The following is a 19,055-nucleotide window of genomic DNA, read 5'->3' on the forward strand; positions in this document are numbered from 1 at the left end:
TCAACAGCTGACTCCATTATTGAAGTCCAACGCTACCTGGCAGAAACAAACACACCCAGAAACCAAGATCCTTTGCAATATTGGAAATGGAACCAGAAAACATACCCACATCTTCATCAACTTGCACTTAAAACTCTCTGCTCACCATCATCGTCTGTACCATGCAAAAGAGTATTTTCCAAGGCTGGGGAGCTGGTGTGTAAGAGGAGAAATCACCTTGGAGCAAAGACACTCCAAGAACTTTTGTTTCTCAATAAAAATTCATGAACTAATCACTTTTTTGTCTTTTATTTTATATGATTTAACAGTTAAGTTGACAAATGTGCACATAAGTTAAAAAATTGTAACTCTGAATTTTTACTCTAATTTGCTATATTTTACATATCAACTCATTTTAGCATTTACACGAACAAGGACTTTCTTTACCTGCAATGATCTAATAACTACTGCAGGGGTCACTATTGGGTGACCAACACAGTATCAATACAGTTTGTTTAGTGTGTCAATACACTCCTTGAGGTATCATCGTCCCATCACTACCGAACATCCATCCGACAACCCAGAAACACTGGTTAAGGACTTCAGAAAACTGAACTCAAACTCCCCCCGGACACTGTAAACCACATCACTTTCCACCGTCTTGGCTCCCACACAAACAAGTCACCCCGACCCATCATTGTCAAACTGGAACACTCCAAACACAAGGAACTGATCAAAAGCAGAGGAAAGGAACTCAAGGAACACACTACGGACTCAACGACCAATTCCCACGTGAAATAAACGAACGGCGCAAAGTACTGTACCCAATCTACAAACAGACAAAACGATAAACGCGCTAATCTGGTTGTGGACAAACTTTACATTGAAGGACAGTTATATAGAGACTCTAAAACCACTCCATGGCTCTTCTGATCACAACCGCTACTCTCATTAACGTGACCTATAAACACCGCTCGCATTGATGTTTGCCTCAAGATAAAATACCATGCTCTTTTATATGTTTAAATGTTTGTGTGTTTGTGGTTCCTATCGTTGTTGCTCCCCCTACTCCTCTCCCTTTTATTAGGGCCCGAGCACCGACAGTGCGAAGGCCTTATTGTATCTGTAGGAATTCCCCCCCCCCACCCCTGACGAAAGGAGGGCCTTTTTTCCCCCCTAAACGTGCCCCAAAAGTCACCAAATTTTGCACCAAGCCAGGCCTGGCAAAAAATGTGATATTTCATGGTTTGCATTAATGGGCGTGGCCTAATGGCTCAACAGCGCCCCCTAAAAAACTTTGTGCCTCAAGCCCCACATGCACGAAAATCGCTACACACCTGTATCATGTCGCAACTTAAAGAAAAGTCACTTGGCGCCATGGCCGCAGCGCGCAAACATGAGCTGGTCGCTGCCCTCGCCATGAAATCAAGCACGTCTCCCCCGCAACCCCTGCAGTTCTGCCGTGAGGCGCCACTTATCAGCCAATCAAAAAAAAAAGAAATGGGCTACAATAGCCAATCAGAAAAACGTATCTTTTGTATCTGGGTAAAATGCAATCCAGCAACCAATGAAAATAAAGCATCCTGGAATTGCCGCCTAATCCATTCCGCTGAGGAAACTGCTGGAACTCCGATGCAAAGTAAGGGCAAGTCGTCTCCTATTTTAATGTTACAACAAATGAATGCAAGGTTTGACAAGTTGCCTGCAGTTAGAGAATAAGAGTGCCAGCACAAAAACTACGTGCATCATTAATCATGCAGTTGCACCACATTTTAGGAACGAGCTGGTGATGAAGATGAGGGAAAATCCCTTTACACTAGTTATGGATGGCTCAAGTGACACGGTATACCTGGACAGCTAAATTGCCTGTTTCCATTACCTCATGTTATGTTAATGTTACACACACTGAACTTTCACATGCATGCAGAGTTAGTTATGTACAATATTATTGTTACAGGACTAGAGAAGATGAACCCCTTAACCGTAAGGGTATTTGATGGTACCAACAAAGTTGTGCACAGATTTCTTGACATGCACCACAAGTGGAAGAAGCTGTGGCACAGCTGATGTCATCTATAAAAAAAAAATCAACGATGTCCTGGTAGAACACAAGATACCATGGACAAATTGTGTTGGCCTGTCAGTTGACAATGCCCCAGTTAATATTGGAACCACAAATTCAATTGCTTCAAAAAACGCTTAAGGAAAACCCCAGCATTTACATTCAAGGATACCCCTGCCATATAATTCACAACACTGCTAAACACGCAGGGAAGAGGTTTTTAGAAGTAAGTTTCAACATGTTTGCTTTCCATTAAATGTTCAGTGAAGGTGAAGTAAATAAGTTGCTGTATAATGAAAACATTTATATATCTCTGTGCTCATGTTATGTTGTGCAGATATCTGGATTTGACGCTGAGGACCTTGTGGTTGATGTTGGATACTGGTTTAAGGGCAGCACAAACCGTAAAAGGTTACTTGAGGTTTGTAATTCAATTATCTTCAGTGTTATGCACCCAAACTGAGGAACAATTGGGTTAACTTAGTTTTTCCTGACATATTTTGCCAGAATTTTGTGAACTCCATGGGAGTGACTACATGGAAATGCTGCTGCACATTTCGGTGAGGTGGCTCAGCTTGGAAATGTGCATCACCCGAATCCTGCAGCAGTATGGCCCACTCACCAGCTATTTCAAATCTTTGAGTAAGCCACACATTATATTATATTAGTTCGAGATAGTTGTAGGAGACATCCAATACTAACCACCTGTCTTTTTGCAGACGAGAAACAACCAAGGTTCAGGAGGCTGGTGGCTGGGGCTGGTCCGTGGGCATACAGCAGGGGTGGGACAGGGGTGGTGGGGGGATATGTCACTCTTGCCTGTCTTCAAAACTTCAGAGCCCTGCAAACAGCAGCAGCATCCACGTGAGAGTGTACCGACACACTCAATACTAGGCAAGACAACAGAGAAAATAAGTATCAAGGACACCATACGCTATCGCAGTGATTCTTAACCATAGGGCCGCGGCCCACACTCTGGCCGCGAGCGCCACCTAGTGGGTCGCAAAAAAAATTCAGTTTTGTACGTGTGGGCCGCGGGGGCCGCGGGACTGCATAGCAACTCCCAACCAAATGAGGAGAAGAAGACACTCAGCTAGCTGTACGTGTAATAGTACGAGAAATGGTGTGCATTTACAGAGAAAATCCTTCATTTTGCACAGAGTACGTTTAGATCCGCCAGGATCAGGGATCGATTACTTGGGTCTGCGCCCAGAGCGAGCGAGCGCGGCGTGATCATTTATCCTGACGCGTCCCCGAAGCCGGAAATTCAAAGCGCTGGTAGAGAAATAAAATAAGATAGCATTTGAAAAATAAAATACATTTTATTTTTAAGAGAAAAAAATGTGTAATTCAAGTTACACATGTTAAGTGGCAAATATGTACTTTTTTTAATGTAACAGTCGGATGCAGATGTTGATACAACTATGAGGCTACTTGAATATGAATATATATATATATATATATTTTATGATGTTCTGGACCTTCGCTTGAGTACATTTTCTCTAAATGGACCTCTTAAAGTTTTAGTTGAATACCCCTGCTATACAGTGTTAATATTTAATGGGCCCCGGGTCACTCTGTACTGAAAAAATTGGGCCCCAAGGTCAGAAAGATTAAGAACCCCTGCGCTATGGAAAACAGTTGATGGAGCGTAAAAATGACCATTGATAACTTTTCCAGCCTAGGAGCCTAATCGTGCTCAAAGACACAACACGCAATAAAGCAAACAAAAGAAAGTGTCGAGCACACAATGTAACTCTTGACACTGTTTGCGACACAATAGCCTCTTTGTGTTTTACCTAAGATACAACTTAACTGCAGTACCACATGAACAAAAAACCATCAGCAGCAGAGCATCAAATAATCAGCAGTAGCCTACAGAGCGCATTGAAAGTGGACGAGCCTCCATATACCTGTATGTTACGGCCTCATAAAAGTAAAGAAATTAGGCTCAATGAGACCACAACATATTAAGGACTCCACACAAAGATTTCAAGGGTTGAAATCAAATGTTATTGTATTGTTGGGGAGAAAAACAAGGAAAAAGGTTAACCTAAAAGTAATGAACCAAAAGGAGATGGAGATCCCGGCCAAAAAGAACAAAAGATGGGTAAGCACAGGGCCAGCCACGCGATGGGCCGTCGGACCATGCACTTTCCCCACTAAATAAGAAAAACCAGGTAAACCTGTAACCTAAAACAAACCGACAAAACAGGACTACCGGCAATCTCCAACTCAAACTAAAATAAGAAAACTCTGCCATTATGGACAGAGGAAAAAGGGTTAACTTCTCCCAAAAAGGGAAACAAACCAAACCTTCCCCTGCTACTGCTGCCCCAGAGTGAGAGAGAGAGGACTTCCTCTTCCTCCTCTTTATCCCCAACCTCCTGATTGCTAACTGACTGCAGCCTGTGGAGGAGGAACCAAGAGGAAGGAGAGGGGGAGAAGACAGCAGCATTAACACACACACCTACAGCTGCAGGAGTGGAGCAACCCATACCTGGACACACATAACACTAAACATAAACTGCACAGGCTGGAAAAGCTAAATATTCAACGTGTTGATCCAGTCTCTATGACGTTGTTAGAGGGAAAATATATACTCATACAAGGGCCTTATTTATATTCATTATAATCTTACTTGTACAGGCCAGTTTGATTTCTTTTGTACCTTTACTCCATACTTTTGATGTCATGTGAACCTCAGCCTACTCCGAGCCCTGTCCTCTTTGTTGTCAGATGACCCACTACACTTGGCACCAGGTCTGCAGATATCCTGAGATTGAAGGGGAGGGCTAGTTGGAGCCAACTGTCTTGTTTTCTTATTCTAGGGAGATTGTGGCTGGAGCCGAGCGTATTGTTTTCATTCTTTTAGGGCAGAGGTCGACAACCCAAAATGTTGAAAGAGTCGTATTGGACCAAAAACACAAAAAACAAACATGTCTGGAGCCGCAAAAAATGAAAAGTCTTGTATAAGCCTTAGAATGAAGGCAACACATGCTGCATGTTTCTATATTAGCTATAACTGGGGGAAGATTTTTTTTTTCATTATGCACTTCGAGAAAAAAGTCAAAATGTTGAGAAAAAAGTCGAAATGTAGAGAAAAAAGTCGGAATGTTGAGATTAATTTTGAAGTACAATCTCGAGAAAAAAGTCGAAATGTCAAAAAAAAAGTCGAAATGTTGAGAAAAAAGTCGAAATGTAGAGAAAAAAGTCGGAATGTCCAGATAAAGTCAAAATTTTGAGAAAAAAGTCAGAATGTCGAGATTAAAAAGGAAAGGAAAAAGGAAGAAAAAAGGAAAAAAAGAAGAGAAAAAAAGAAAAAGATAAAAAAGAAAAAAAACAACAAAAAAAAGAGAAAAAAGAAGAAAAAAGGAAAGAAAAAGAGAAAAGAAGGAAAAAAAGAAGAAAAAGAAGAAAAAAAGTAAGAAAAAAAAGGTCAAACATTTTTGAAAAAGCTCTAGGGAACCACTACGGCGGTGCTAAAGAGGAGTCTCCACAGCCAACAGAACCAATGACAGCTCACATGTCCAACTGCCAACTGTCTTGTTTTCTTCTTCTAGGGAGATTGTGGCTGGAGCCGAGCGTATTGTTTTCATTCTTTTAGCCCAACATGTTTTAGAGCCATATTGGACCAAAAACACAAAAAACAAATATGTCTGGAGCCGCAAAAAATGAAAAGTCTTGTATAAGCCTTAGATTCTAAGGCTTAGAATGAAGGCAACACATGCTGCATTTTCTCATTATGCACTTCAAGAAAAAAGTAGAAATGTCGAGAAAAAAGTTGAAATGTTGAGAAAACAGTCGAAATGTTGAGAAAAATGTCGAAATGTCAAGATTAAAAAGGAAAGGAAAAAGGAAGAAAAAAAGAAAAAAAGAAGAAGAAAAGGAAAAAAAGAAAAAAAAAGAAGAAAAGAGAAAAAAAGGGAAAAAAAGAGGAAAAAAGCAGAAGAAAAAAAAGAAAAAAAGAAAGAGAAAAAAAAAGGAAAAAAAGGGAGCCACTAGAGACATGCGGCTCTAGAGACAGACAAGTTAATGGCTCTAGAGCCATTAACTTGTCTGTCAGGCTTATTCAGGTGATACATTTTCATCAGTCCTCGTGTAATTGAATCCTCTCTTTTTAAGGGCTGTTAAGGCCCTTAAAACAGCCTTAACAGGATAAGGTTAAGGCAGGGTCTCTTCACCCACCGGTTGTCACGGTGGGTGAAGAGAAGGTTCCCGGCGTGTCCTGCACCGCGGCTGCAGCCCCAGAGTCCTGACTGACGCTTCACACACAGAGGGACACGATCAGCGCTATTATATTATAAGTCTGATATGTGATGACATTATTAAGAGTATGACATGAATCTGGCTTCATTTCACCACCTCACCGCCTGCGTCGCCAGTTCCCCATATCTTAAGTAAGTTCCTACGGGAGGGTCAGGGTTGCCGTAGAGATACGCACATTTTTCGGTTAGTTTTTTCTTTTTAAATCCCAACCTTTGCGTAGAAGGTGGCGTGCGCATCTTTCAAGCCCTGTTTTGTGCGCAAGCGAGCTTTATAAATGAGGCCCCTGCTGTTTACAATCTGCTCTCAAGTCCTCCATCTTCTCTCCAACCTTTACATTCACCCAGGTTCCAGATTTTCACTGTACAACGACAGTTTTCTGAAAGCTCACAATGACTTGAGAGAAGTGTAAAAGTGGATCTTCACTAGTGGGGGGTATTTACAGAGAAATCCACCTTAATGATTAAGATATGTACATCTCCAGCAGATGTTCCTCCTCAACTGAAAAAAATATCTAAATTTAACCAAATTATAATAAATTGATCACATTTTAATCACGATTACTTTTTATATTGGTATTCTAACGTGACATGGAAAATATCCCAGTTATTAGTGTGCAGTTCACAAATGTACCAGTAGATGTCAGTCATCTGAAGTTTATCAGTTTATCATTTTTTATTATATATTTTTTTAATTATCTTTTATTATAATTATCTACAATACACAAATTAAATATATTTACAAACATAAGTCAGGTGTCATATGAAAATAACATATTTTCTGTAGAAAACAGTAGTTTAGTCTGAAGGCATTTGAACCTGCTTTGCTTTTTAATGGGTGAAAGGTTTTTTGTTTCTTTCTCTCTTTTTGATATTTTTCCATGTACAAAAACATTTAAATTCCAAGTAAATATTTAAAGCCAAGATTATTGAAGAGACAAGTCTTTCAGAATTATCTTCCCACCATCAATTTATGCTGCTTTTTTCTTGTTTTATTCTTGTTATATCTCCGTAGCTGACACTTTGTGGATGATCAGAAACTCTCTTTATGAAACAGAACCTTTAAAGTCTGTTGTTTTAGTGAAACCTGCTGGTTTTCTGAGTTTTCTGGAAAGTACAGTCAGATTATTTTAGTCATCCTGTTGACTCTCTTTATCATTAGGGGGAATGCTTCTCCAGTGTCTGAATATTTACACCAAAAGTACATTTATTGTGAAACTATGTCGTTTTAAAGTGTAAAAAATTACAATCTTCATGTTTTATTTAAAAACTTAACAAATGAAGACAAAACGCTGCCTGTTTCAGGTGTCTATTAGCAACATACAAAATCAATAAAACACCCCCCTGTAAAACCGTGAGGCTCGTTGGAGTTTGTTAATGCACCTTTATGTCATCACTGAACCTCTGCCATGTGCGTAAATGCACGCAGAGGGTCTCCTGCTGTGAGGACTGCAGGGCCATGCTAATCTTCTCTGTATCATTCCAATTGTAGTATATATGCTACCAAAGTACCACAACAGAGAGTTCTCTGTGAGCACTATTTAGTCCATGTTCCAGACCAGATACCAGTAACCACTCAAGGTGACCAAACTTACCTATGATTTTTGAAAAGATCCATGACTATAGATGATATTCTGGTATGATAACCTTCCTGAGTGGCAGCTGGATCATAGTTATCAGCACATGAAGTTACCCAGTTTAAGATTAAGATTCCCAGAATATTCAAATTTTTTGAGATAGGATATTTGAGTTTTCTTAAACTGTAAGCCATGATCAGCAATATTAAAATAATAAAAGGCTTGCAATATTTCAGTTGATTTGTAATGAATCCAGAATGTATAACATTTTTGTTTTTGTAATTGCATTACAGAAAATCACAATATTCTAATTTTCTGAGACAGTCCTGTAAAATGGCTGCCAAAACCAACAGTGGTTCTGACTGACAGCCGGTCCACCAGTCGCAGCTCCTCCTCCACTTTGATCACGCTCTACGCTTCGGTTTCAGCCTCTTCATCGCCGTCCTGCAGGAACAGCTTCTTCAGGTCCGCGCCGAGGTCTGGCGGCAGCCCCGGCTCCTGCCGGCGGCCCGCCGGAGCTCCGCGAGTGTGTAACTGGACCACGGACAGCATCCTGTGGTACTGCTCTCCGCTGGTCAGGCTCTTCAGGAAGGCCCTCAGCTTCCCTCTGCTCCTCATCCTGTCCACCAGCTGGTGGACCGTTGTCCCCTGATACAACCTGGACAACAACAACGTCTCATCTTCAGGCCGCCGGTCCGTCTGACGTGATGACGCAGCACCATCACGTCAGACGGACCAAGGCGGCCTAAGCTTTAGAAGGAATTGGTGAAAGGGCCAGTCCCATTCCCCCCCTACCCCTACTTTTCAGTCCTATCCCTAAATTTTGCACGTTCCCGTGAGGGTAGTGGTGTCCCAATTCCTCTTTGCATGTAGGGCTAGTGGACATAACGAGGACTAGTGTGTATGAATCTAACCCTACAGAGCGAGGGATTTCAGATGCTGACTTCGCGACCGAGGGCCTGAGAAAATTTCCCAGAATGCTTTACGTCATCATTTGCAGACTGAATCAAATAAAAAAACATGGCGGACGTTTCTTATTTTTTAGTGAATAAAATCAAAATTTTGAGTTAGTTTCTGCATAAAAATGTGTTTTGATTACATTTCTAGCAAGAAATATATATTTTACTTTCATAATATTCACTCAGTGAATGTACATAATCACTCGCTTGCTCGTTTTTTCAGATCTCGCCAGAATAAAAGCTGATTTATGGTTCTGCGTTACACCAACGCAGAGCCTACGGCGTAGGTTACACGGCGACGCGCGCCGTAAGGTGCGCGTCTCTGCGTAATCTACGCCGTAGGCTCTGCGTCGATTTAACGCTGAACCATAAATCAGCTCCCGAGCTGGCGGCTCTTCTCATCCCCCGAAAACTTAGGATCAAATTTCTTAACAGGCGTTATTTGGATAAACTGAGCCCAAGTTGGGGATCTTAACGGTTACTTTTACGCCTGAAAAAATATTAAAACTTAATAAAGTGGCATATTAACAGCGCTACAGCAGAAATTAAAACAGCTTTTATCTCTGGGCTTCCTGATATGGTGTGACGTTTGTGCAAACGTAACTACGCAGTCGCTTACGTACCCGAACGTAAACCACGCAGTGACGTAGCAAGTGGTGTCCCAATCCCTAGGGAAGATTATAAGGGCCCTACCTATTTTTAGGGCTAGTGGTAGAAAGTAGGGGGTGTATTGGGATTGGCCCAAAGTCTCACCGTGCTATCTCCGGCTCCGGCAGAGGGAAGCCCAGCAGCTGGTTGAGGTGGACGCTGTCCTTCAGGCACGCCTGCCATTGGTTGAAAGCGTAGACTACGCCCACGTCGGGCTTCTTTGCTCCGCGGTGATTTCCCGTCTGGTACACTGCAGCACAGAGACACCCGTCACCAACCTGAGCTCACGTTGCGCTGAAGAACCTCGCCCACTGATGCATCAACCCAGAAACATGGAGGTCCGCCGGGGCACGTTAACCGGCCGGTGCTGCTTGGACATGTAGCTGCTGATCCGCACGGGCACGAGCTCATACCGCTTCAGCTTCATGCAGTGAACCCCACCTCTCTAGAAGTCTGTTCCAGATCGTCTCAACACTTTAATCCCCATTTCCACTAAGCCAGAGGTCGGCAACCCAAAATGTTGAAAGAGCCATATTGGACCAAAAACACAAAAAACAAATATGTCTGGAGCCGCAAAAAATGAAAAGTCTTGTATAAGCCTTAGAATGAAGACAACACATGCTGCATGTTTCTATATTAGCTATAACTGGGGGAAGATTTTTTTTTTCATTATGTACTTCAAGAAAAAAGTCACAATCTCGAGAAAAAAGTCGAAATGTCGAGAAAAAAAAGTCGAAATGTTGAGAAAAAAGTTGAAATGTAGAGAAAAAGTCGGAATGTCCAGATAAAGTCAACATTTTGAGAAAAAAGTCAGAATGTCGAGATTAAAAAGGAAAGGAAAAAGGAAGAAAAAAGGAAAAAAAGAAGAGAAAAAAAGAAAAAGAGAAAAAAGAAAAAAAAACAAGAACAGAAAGGTTTTAAGTTTAGTTTTAAAGGTGGAGGTGGTGTCAGCCTCCTTAACCCAGATTGGAAGTTGGTTCCAAAGTAGTGGTGCCTGATAGCAGAATGCCCGCCCTCCAAATCTACATTTAGATACTCTAGGAACTACGAGTAAACCTGCACCCTGGGAGCGGAAAGCTCTGCCAGGAACATAAGGCACTATCAAATCTTGTAAATACTGCGGAGCTAAGCCGTTTTGGGCTTTATATGCAAGTAATAAAATTTTAAATTGAATTCTGAATTTTACAGGTAGCCAATGGAGCGACGCTAACACTGGAGAGACGTGGTCTCTCCTGCTGATTCCTGTCAGCACTCGTGCTGCTGCATTTTGGATCAGCTGGAGCCTATTCAGCAAATTACTTGGACATCCTGCTAACAACACATTACAGTAATCCAGTCTAGAAGATACAAATGCATGAACTAGTTTTTCTGCATCACTCTGCGAGAGGATTTTCCTAATCTTTGCAATATTACGGAGATGGAAAAACGCTATTTTACAAACCTGATTAACATATGGTTTAAACGACAAATCCTGATCGAAAACAACACCAAGGTTTCTCACAGTTGCACTGGAAGCCATCGCAACACCATCTAGTCCCTTCCTAAGATGCTCTGGACCAAGAATGATAACCTCTGTTTTATCTGAATTTAGAAGCAAGAAATTTCTGGACATCCAGTCCTTGATCCATCCATCCAACTTCTTCTCATCCGTTACTGGGTCACTGGGACATGCCTGGAACACCTCCCTAGGGAGGAGGGACATGCCTGGAACACCTCACTAGGGAGGCGTCCAGGAGGATCCGGTACAGATGCCCAAGCCACTTCAGCTGACTCCTCTCAATGTGAAAGAACGGCGACTCCGAGCTCCTCCGAGTGACTGAGCTTCTCACCCTATCTCTAAGGGAGCGTCCAGCAGAAATAAGTCTTGTATCCGCAATCTTTGGGTCATTACTCAAAGTTTATGACCATAGGTGAGGGTGGGATTGACTGGTAAATCGAGAACTTCTCCTTTTGACTCAGCTCCTTCTTCACCACGACGGTCCGTTACACAAACCGCATAACTGCGGATGCTGGCCATGGCCTTGGATTTGGAAGTGCTGATTCTTAAAACTGCCGCTTCTCACTCGGCTTCAAACTTCAAACTTCAAACCGCCCCAGCACAGGAACACGGTCAAATGCCTTCTCCAGATCCACAAAGCAAATATGGACTGGCTGGGCAAATTCCCATGAACCCTCGAGCACCCTGCGGAGGGTATAGAGCTGGTCCAGTGTTCCACGACCGGAACGAAAACCGCATTATTCCTTTGAGTCCGAGGTTTGACTATCGGCCGTATTCTCCTCTCCAGTACCCTGGAGTAGACTTTCCCGGGGAGGCTGAGAAGTGTGATCCCCCTATAGTTGGAAGTCATTCTCCGGTCCCCCCTTTTAAAAAGATGGACCACCGCACCTGTACTGTCCCCTTCTTCCATGCAATGTCGCAGAGGCGTGTCAACCAAGACAGTCCTACAACATCCAGAGACTTGAGGTACTCAGGTCGGATCTCATCCACCCTCTGTGCCACTGAGGAGCTTACGAACCACCTCAGTGACCTCGACTTGGGTGATGGATGAGTATATCCCAAAGTCAACAGTTTATGCTCCCTCAATGGAAGGCATGTCAGTTGGATTGAGGCGATCCTCGAAATAATCCTTCCATCGCCCGACAGTGTCCCCAATCAAGGTCAACCGTTCCCCACCCACACTGTAAATGGTGTTGGCAGAATATCTCTTCCCCTTTTTGAGGCGCCAGATGGTTTGCCAGAATTTCATCAAGGTCGAGCGAAAGTCTTCTTCCATTGCCTCACCCAACTCTTTCCAGACCCAAGTTTTTGCCTCCAGGACTGCCCAAGCTGCGGCTTGTTTGGCCTGCCAGTACCTATCTACTGCGTCAGGAGTCTCACTGGCCAACATGGCCTGGTAGGACTCCTTCATCAAGCTAACAGCATCCCTTACTTCCGGTGTCCACCACCGTGTTCAGGGATTGCCGACACAATAAGCACCTATGATACGATAGTTTTTATTTGTCATTTTCAGGACACATGTAACACACAGTGCACTGGGAATGAAATTTTGTTGCCTCTGGCTCAGAAAAGCAAATAATGATACAGTTTAAAAACGTCCTAACTCAACTTAACTAAAACTAAATTTTAACTTAACTTAAAAAGGTGCTTGTAACAAGACTCGCTGCTACGGGGTCACCAGACAGGACAGCAGACACAGGGATTTGTGCAGAAAACGTTTTTATTCTCGTTCCGCAGAGACACATGTGCACCAGCACCTTCAGCAGAGCTGCAGTCGAGCTCCACTCTGCTTCCTTCCTCTCTCGTCTCCAGGGCCCGCACACTACTGATATACACAGAGAGTGATTAGACACACCTGTGTACCATCAGCTGTTCCAGCCGCGTCACCTGTGCGCCACTCCCCCGCACTCCCTCTCTCCCCTGCAGACCATGCCCCAATCCTGGACCCTGTCACAGTGCTTGAGTGCTTAAAAATATGAAAATAAATAAAATATGCAGCTTTACATTTAAAAAAAAAACAGTTTGGTCATTTTAATTGGTTAATATAATCCTTTCATTTTTTAGTTCAACATTCTTATGGCCTGGGGGATGAAGCTGTTGCAGAATCTGGCTGTTCTGCATCTCGCACTGCAAAACCTCCTGCCAGAGTTGAGCAGTGTGAACAGTCCATGGTGTGGATGTGTGGAGTCTCTGATGATGCTGTTGGCTCTCGTCAGACAGCGCATGTTTACGATGTCCTGGATGGAGGGCAGAGAGGTCCCGATGATCTTCTCTGTCGTCCTCACCACTCTCCGGAGGCATTTCCAGTCCGCTGCTGTGCAGTTGCCACACCACACAGATACAGATGGTCATGATGGACTCGATTGTGCTCCTGTAGAAGGTGGTGAGGATGGGAGGGGGGAGACGGCATCTCTTCATCCTGCACAGGAAGTGCAAACGCTGCTGTGCTCTCTTCACCAGAGATCCTGTGTTTTCTGTCCAGGTTAGGGAGTTGGTGATGTGCACTCCCAGGAACTTTGTGCTCTCCACCACCTCCACTGCTGAGTTGTTGATATGCAGCGGAGTGTGTTTGGGCTGCTTCTTCACCTTGCGCCACAGCTTCGAGCTTCCGCTTCGACAACCGAGGCAGAGAACATGGTCCACCTGGACTCAATGTCCCCAGCCTCCCTCGGTATCTGTGAGTTCTCTCGGAGATGAGAGTTGAAGACTTCTCTGACAGAGGACTCGGCCAGACGTTCCCAACAGACCCTCACAATACATTTGGGTCTGCCCGGTCTGTCCAACTTCATCTTCCGCCAGCCTATCCAACTCACCACCAGGGGGTGATCAGTTGACAGCTCAGCCCCTCTCTTCACCCGAGTGTCCAAGACATACGGCCGAAGGTCAGATGAAACAACAACAAAGTCGATCATTGACCTTCGGCCTAGGGTGTCCTGGTGCCACGTGCACTGATGGACACCCTTATGCCTGAACATGGTGTTTGTTATGGACAAACCGGGACTGGCACAGAAGTCCAATAACAGAGCACCACTTGGGTTCAGATCAGGGAGGCTGTTCCGCCTAAACACGCCTCTCCAGGTATCACTGTCATTGCCCACGTGAGCGTTGAAGTCCCCCAGTAGAACAATGGAGTCCCCAGTTGGAGCACTATCAAGTACTCCTCCCAGGGACTCCAAGAAGGCCGTGTACTCCGCACTGCTGTTCGGCCCGTAGGCACAAACAACAGTGAGAGACCTTTTCCCGACCCGAAGGTGCAGGGAAGCGACCCTCTCGTTCACCGGGGTGAACTCCAACACATGGCGACTGAGCTGAGGGGCTATAACCAAGCCCACACCAGCCCGCCGCCTCTCACCCTGGGCAACTCCAGAGTAGTGGAGGGTCCAGCCCCTTTCAAGGAGCTGGGTTCCAGAGCCCAAGGTATGTGTGGAGGTGAGCCTGATTATCTGTAGCCGGTATCTCTCAACCTCACGCACAAGCTCTCCCATGGGCAAAGACCCGGCCACAAGGCACTTGCCTTCAACCCCCAATCCCACGCCTGGCTCCAGGGAGGGGTTCGCTGATGCCAATCTGGGCGACTTAACTTTTCTTAGCCTTTCTGTTTGGCTCGTGAACTGCACTTTAGTCTGGCCCGTCACATAGGACCTGGTTGCCATCGGAGACCCTACCAGGGGCAAAATGCCCCAGACAACATAGCTCCTAGGATCATTCAGGCAACACAAACCCCTCCACCACAATAAGGTGGTGGTTCAAGGAGGGGCTGCTTGGATATGGGTTGAATGTTTATCCTGCTATCTCATTAAGTTCTACTGCAGTTTTGCTGCCTAATCCGGCCCTGTTTACCTGCTTTGGGTCTGGATACGACTCTGATGCTCATTCCCAGCAGCAGCGCCTTCAGCAGGGTAGGGTCTGGAGGAGGCTGAGCCATCTGCAGCCAAAAGCAGGTGACGGCCACCGGGAGCTTCAGCTGAGTGGGAAGGAGGCTCAAAGAGTCCTCAGTGACACCCAGAGCTTCCAGTAGGACCAGCAGACGCTCAGAATGCTCCGCCTGACGCCGCCAAGATGCAGGAGAGATAATGGGATGGTAAAACTTCAGGGAATCAATCGTTTATCATAAAATGTGAAAAGAATAACCTCCAAGGAGCTAAAATGAATCTCTGACATTTGCTTTTTCATGTGCAACGTTGTTATTGTGTCCCGTAACCTGGAACAAAGAAGCGTCACCTCATGCAGCGAGCTGAGTCTGAGTCCCGTGTTGGTTTTACCGAAGGCTGGTCGGACCGGTACGTATATCAGCTGCGAACCGGCCCGGTCTCGCTCCATCACCTGCAGCGACGTCCCTCTGCCCAACAGCAGCCCGTACATCATCTGCCGGATTGGCCTGGAGATCACATACACGCTGGGCCGGTCCCGGGGCTCCACAGCCATGCCCAGTAACATCCTCCGCAGCTGCAGCACGTCCAAGATGTTCGGGGTGAGCCGGGTCTGCGTCAGAGCCAGACGGGCCCAGTCTGGGACAAGACCGGAACCCTGCGGGAGACAACAGTTCATAACACCCCCATGTAGTCGGTAGTTGTCAGACAAAGACGACAGATGGATCACCAGCCTTCCTACAAGGGAAGCACATTCAAAGGAAGCAGTACCACTTCTGGCCACACGGGGGCAGCTCATAGTAGGACCGTTCATGCATCAGCCTCACACAACTGTGTCCATCTCTAGTAGGGCCGAGTGAAGAGGTTCGGGGCCATCCCCCCTCGTTGGTGCGGTATCGTCAGTAGCTCAGTTCTGAACGCCCCCCGGTGGTCAGAAGTGGAAACGCCCTAACGTGGCTTTAATCTGTGAGTTGTTGCACCTTAATAGACAACTTTAATGAAATTATATGTGAGAAATACTAATAATTAAAATGTATTAATAAAAATATGATTTCACAAAATGACGTGTACTCATATCCCTAGCAGTTTTGGCTCATTACCTGGAACGGGGGTGGCACCTGGTGGTCGAAGAACTGTTTTAGGCAACTCCGATGAAGTTGGTACTCCGTCATCCCCTCAGCCAGTCCTCTCTCGACCTCTTCTCTCCTCTTCGTGTCCAGCTCTCCCATCAGCCCCAGCGCCGCCACCACGGCCTCCCAAGGATGCTGGAAGTCCCTCAGCCAGCAGAGCAGCCCCTCCAGGTGACGCGAGGTCCTGCTTCCCCATGGGGCAAACTGAGTCCAGCTGACCGTCTTCAGCTTCACATAGTCATTACCGGCCAAGGCGGCGAAGGCGGGCAGGAGCTGGCGCTGGATCCGGAAGACGTCGCAGAAGCGAGAGGCTGTGTAGCTCTTACAAGGGATGTAGCTCCGCAAGTTGCCCTTCACCTCCCTCCAGCGGAAGTGAGTGATGGGCAGAAACCCTGCAGGGAGGTCAAAGATGAAGAAGTCCCCATCGTTGGAAAGCACAGGGCAGTTCCATTCAGCAGCGAGGGCAGCTACCTCCTGGTCGGCCTCCCCGAAGCAGTGGGCCACTGGAACCTGCAGTCGAGTCAGAGTCTGTTTGAAGACCATCTTGGCCATCTGTGGGATGATTCCCTTTCTCTCACCAGTCTCCGCTGCCTGGTGGGCCTCCTGGATGCGTTGCTCAGCTCTCATTTTCATCGTTTCCAGCTTCCTGTCTGTGGGGTCCAAACCTCCGTCCAGAACCACGTACGCCATGACTTCGCAGGTCCTGAGCGCTGAGATGAACCTCTCGATGAGGTCTTCAAACGATGCATACTCCCCACCACAATTCTGGTCCAAACCTGGCAACAACACAAGCAGTCATCCAGCAGCTGTGGACATGCGGACTCTCTAATGGCGCTTTTCCACTAGTACCTACTCAGCCCGACACGGCTCCCCCCGCCTCATCCCGGCTCCACCCGTTTTGTCCCCGTTTGTTTTTCCACAGCCAGGTGAGAAGTGGGCGGGTTGAGGTGAAGCTGCTGTGACGTAATCGATCGCGCAACCCCTTTGTTTGTGTCGGCGCAGATGAGAAATCAGCTGGAGCCGCGAGCGGCTGAGAGTAAAACAGCCCGCCTACATCCCTTTTTTAATTCTCTCGACAGCCACCAGGTTTATGAACATCTGCACCTCAGAGTTGGATCACCAAACAGACGTTTGCACTTTATAATAAAATCGCCGCGAGTCGCTCTCGCGCTGACTCCCGCTTCCTGATTCAAACGTCTGACGGCCCCCCGACCAATCAGTGGCGCGGAGGGTGGTGACGTCAGAAATAGTCCCGGCTCAGCCCGGTTAGAACCTCGACAGAATGGTTACAGAAAAAGTATCTGCTTGGCACGGCTCCACCCGCCTTGGACCGTTGTGGAAAAGCGCAAGACGGGGGTGTGGCGGGTAGAAGCGCGCTGAGTAGATACTAGTGGAAAAGGCCCATATGACCAGAACTCTTCGTCTTTAGACCAGTGTGGCAGCCGGTTCCTGCACAAATACATCAGTGATGCGACCCAGAGGTTTGTGAAGAGTCCATTTGAAGCATAGAAGTACTGAGCTAATACTGGCTTTACCGGTTAGTCTAAATACCGCACGGACGAGCGGAGCAAACAGGTCCAGTAACTGACTCGCCTGTCAGCTGGTTTATCTGCTATCTTAACCTCCACCTATCCTGATCAGATCAGTGCATCCAACCACGGCCCTCCTGCAGGCAGCGCAGGTTTGATCCCAGCCTGATGCTCTTTCCCTCGCCATCCCTCGTTTCAAAGAGCACCTCCATCACCTGCCTACCGTCCTTTCTAACGACCAGGTTGTTTTGTTTTCATAATCTACTCTTGATAACTTATGCGGCCCCTCTATGTCAGTGACGGAGGAGTTTTAGTGACGCGCGTCTCACCTGAGGTGCAGTACAGGTTGCACATCAGGTTGTTGCCGTCGATCACCAGCCGGGTCCCCCGGAGCCGGGCGTGCCGGTAAACCTCCCTGTAGGTCTCCAGGAGCCTGGTGAGACCATTAATCCCCATCTCTCATCTGTGTTGCACGCATCTCCGCGACACCGGGCGCGCTCTTTATCTATTTCTTGAAGTTTCAGTTTCCTGACGTCACTTTACAATAGTCAGGAGGAGGGCGGAACCGGAATGGTGCTGGTTTTGGTCTCAAGTACAGCGTTAGAAGACGTGCGCTGATGGTCGGGGGGGAGGGGCACAGATGGAAAACAAACTGCAAGTATGATAGATAATCACTCATTTATGACGTCATTCTGAAGTTAGGAAGTGTGTCACACTTTTGATTGACACTGCAGAGGCAAGTCTTGACAACATTCCTGCACTTTGTTGGGATTTGAAGGTGTTTAGTTATCAACAACTTTCTGAAGGTCGTTTTAAAACCCGGATTCTTTCATTCGTCATGGTTTTGATGTGGATCTGCTGCTGTGTTTGGGACCATTTCATGTCACATGACCCAGTTTCAGTAAAGCTTCATCCATCACATGTGACTGACAGGTGTCCAGGTCCAGACCAGCATCGTTCCACCACCGTGCTTGACAATGGGTCTGAACTGGGATCTCCGTCATCCCGCCTCCTCCAGGGGAGGGTGTGGCTTGGGGCCTCCTCCCCAAGAAGACATCCAGGAGACCTCCTAACCGGATGAAGCACCTCAACAGGAGTCTCTCCTGGATGACTGAACTCCTCTCATCTTTCAGGGAGGATCCAGCTACCCTGCGGAGGAACCTCATTTCCTCCTCACCGTCCACCTGCTGGAGTTGGTGAGCATAGATGAGGGTAGGAACGTAGATGATCCTAACCCCACCCTCTTCACATTTGCTGGAGCTGACAGCTGAAATGAAAGTGAAACCTTGGAAGCCCTGAGTGGAATTTTGGTGACACATGGTCAGCTGATTCTGCAGTAAACAATACCAAACATAGTTTATGTGAGAGCTGAACAACACACACCTGTCAATCAGACGGACGGAGTGCTTTCAGTACATTAACTGCATTTTGTTGTGCCACAAAGGGGGTGCTGTTTCACTTATTAAAGAGTTATTAATAATGGTCCATCGACAATTATTAATAATTATTAAAGTAGATTACTTATCTAAATGAATTATC

At 46.0% G+C, this 19,055-nt stretch overlaps 2 pseudogenes; both read right to left on the bottom strand.

The window, feature by feature from the left end:
- Positions 1-17,972, bottom strand: LOC133424238 (protein asteroid homolog 1-like; annotated as a pseudogene).
- Positions 7,724-7,818, bottom strand: LOC133441210 (U6 spliceosomal RNA; annotated as a pseudogene).
- Positions 17,973-19,055: the final 1,083 nt, after the last annotated feature.

The sequence above is a fragment of the Cololabis saira genome, chromosome 3 (assembly GCF_033807715.1).
Source record: "Cololabis saira isolate AMF1-May2022 chromosome 3, fColSai1.1, whole genome shotgun sequence".
Classification (NCBI taxonomy): Eukaryota; Metazoa; Chordata; class Actinopteri; order Beloniformes; family Belonidae; genus Cololabis; species Cololabis saira.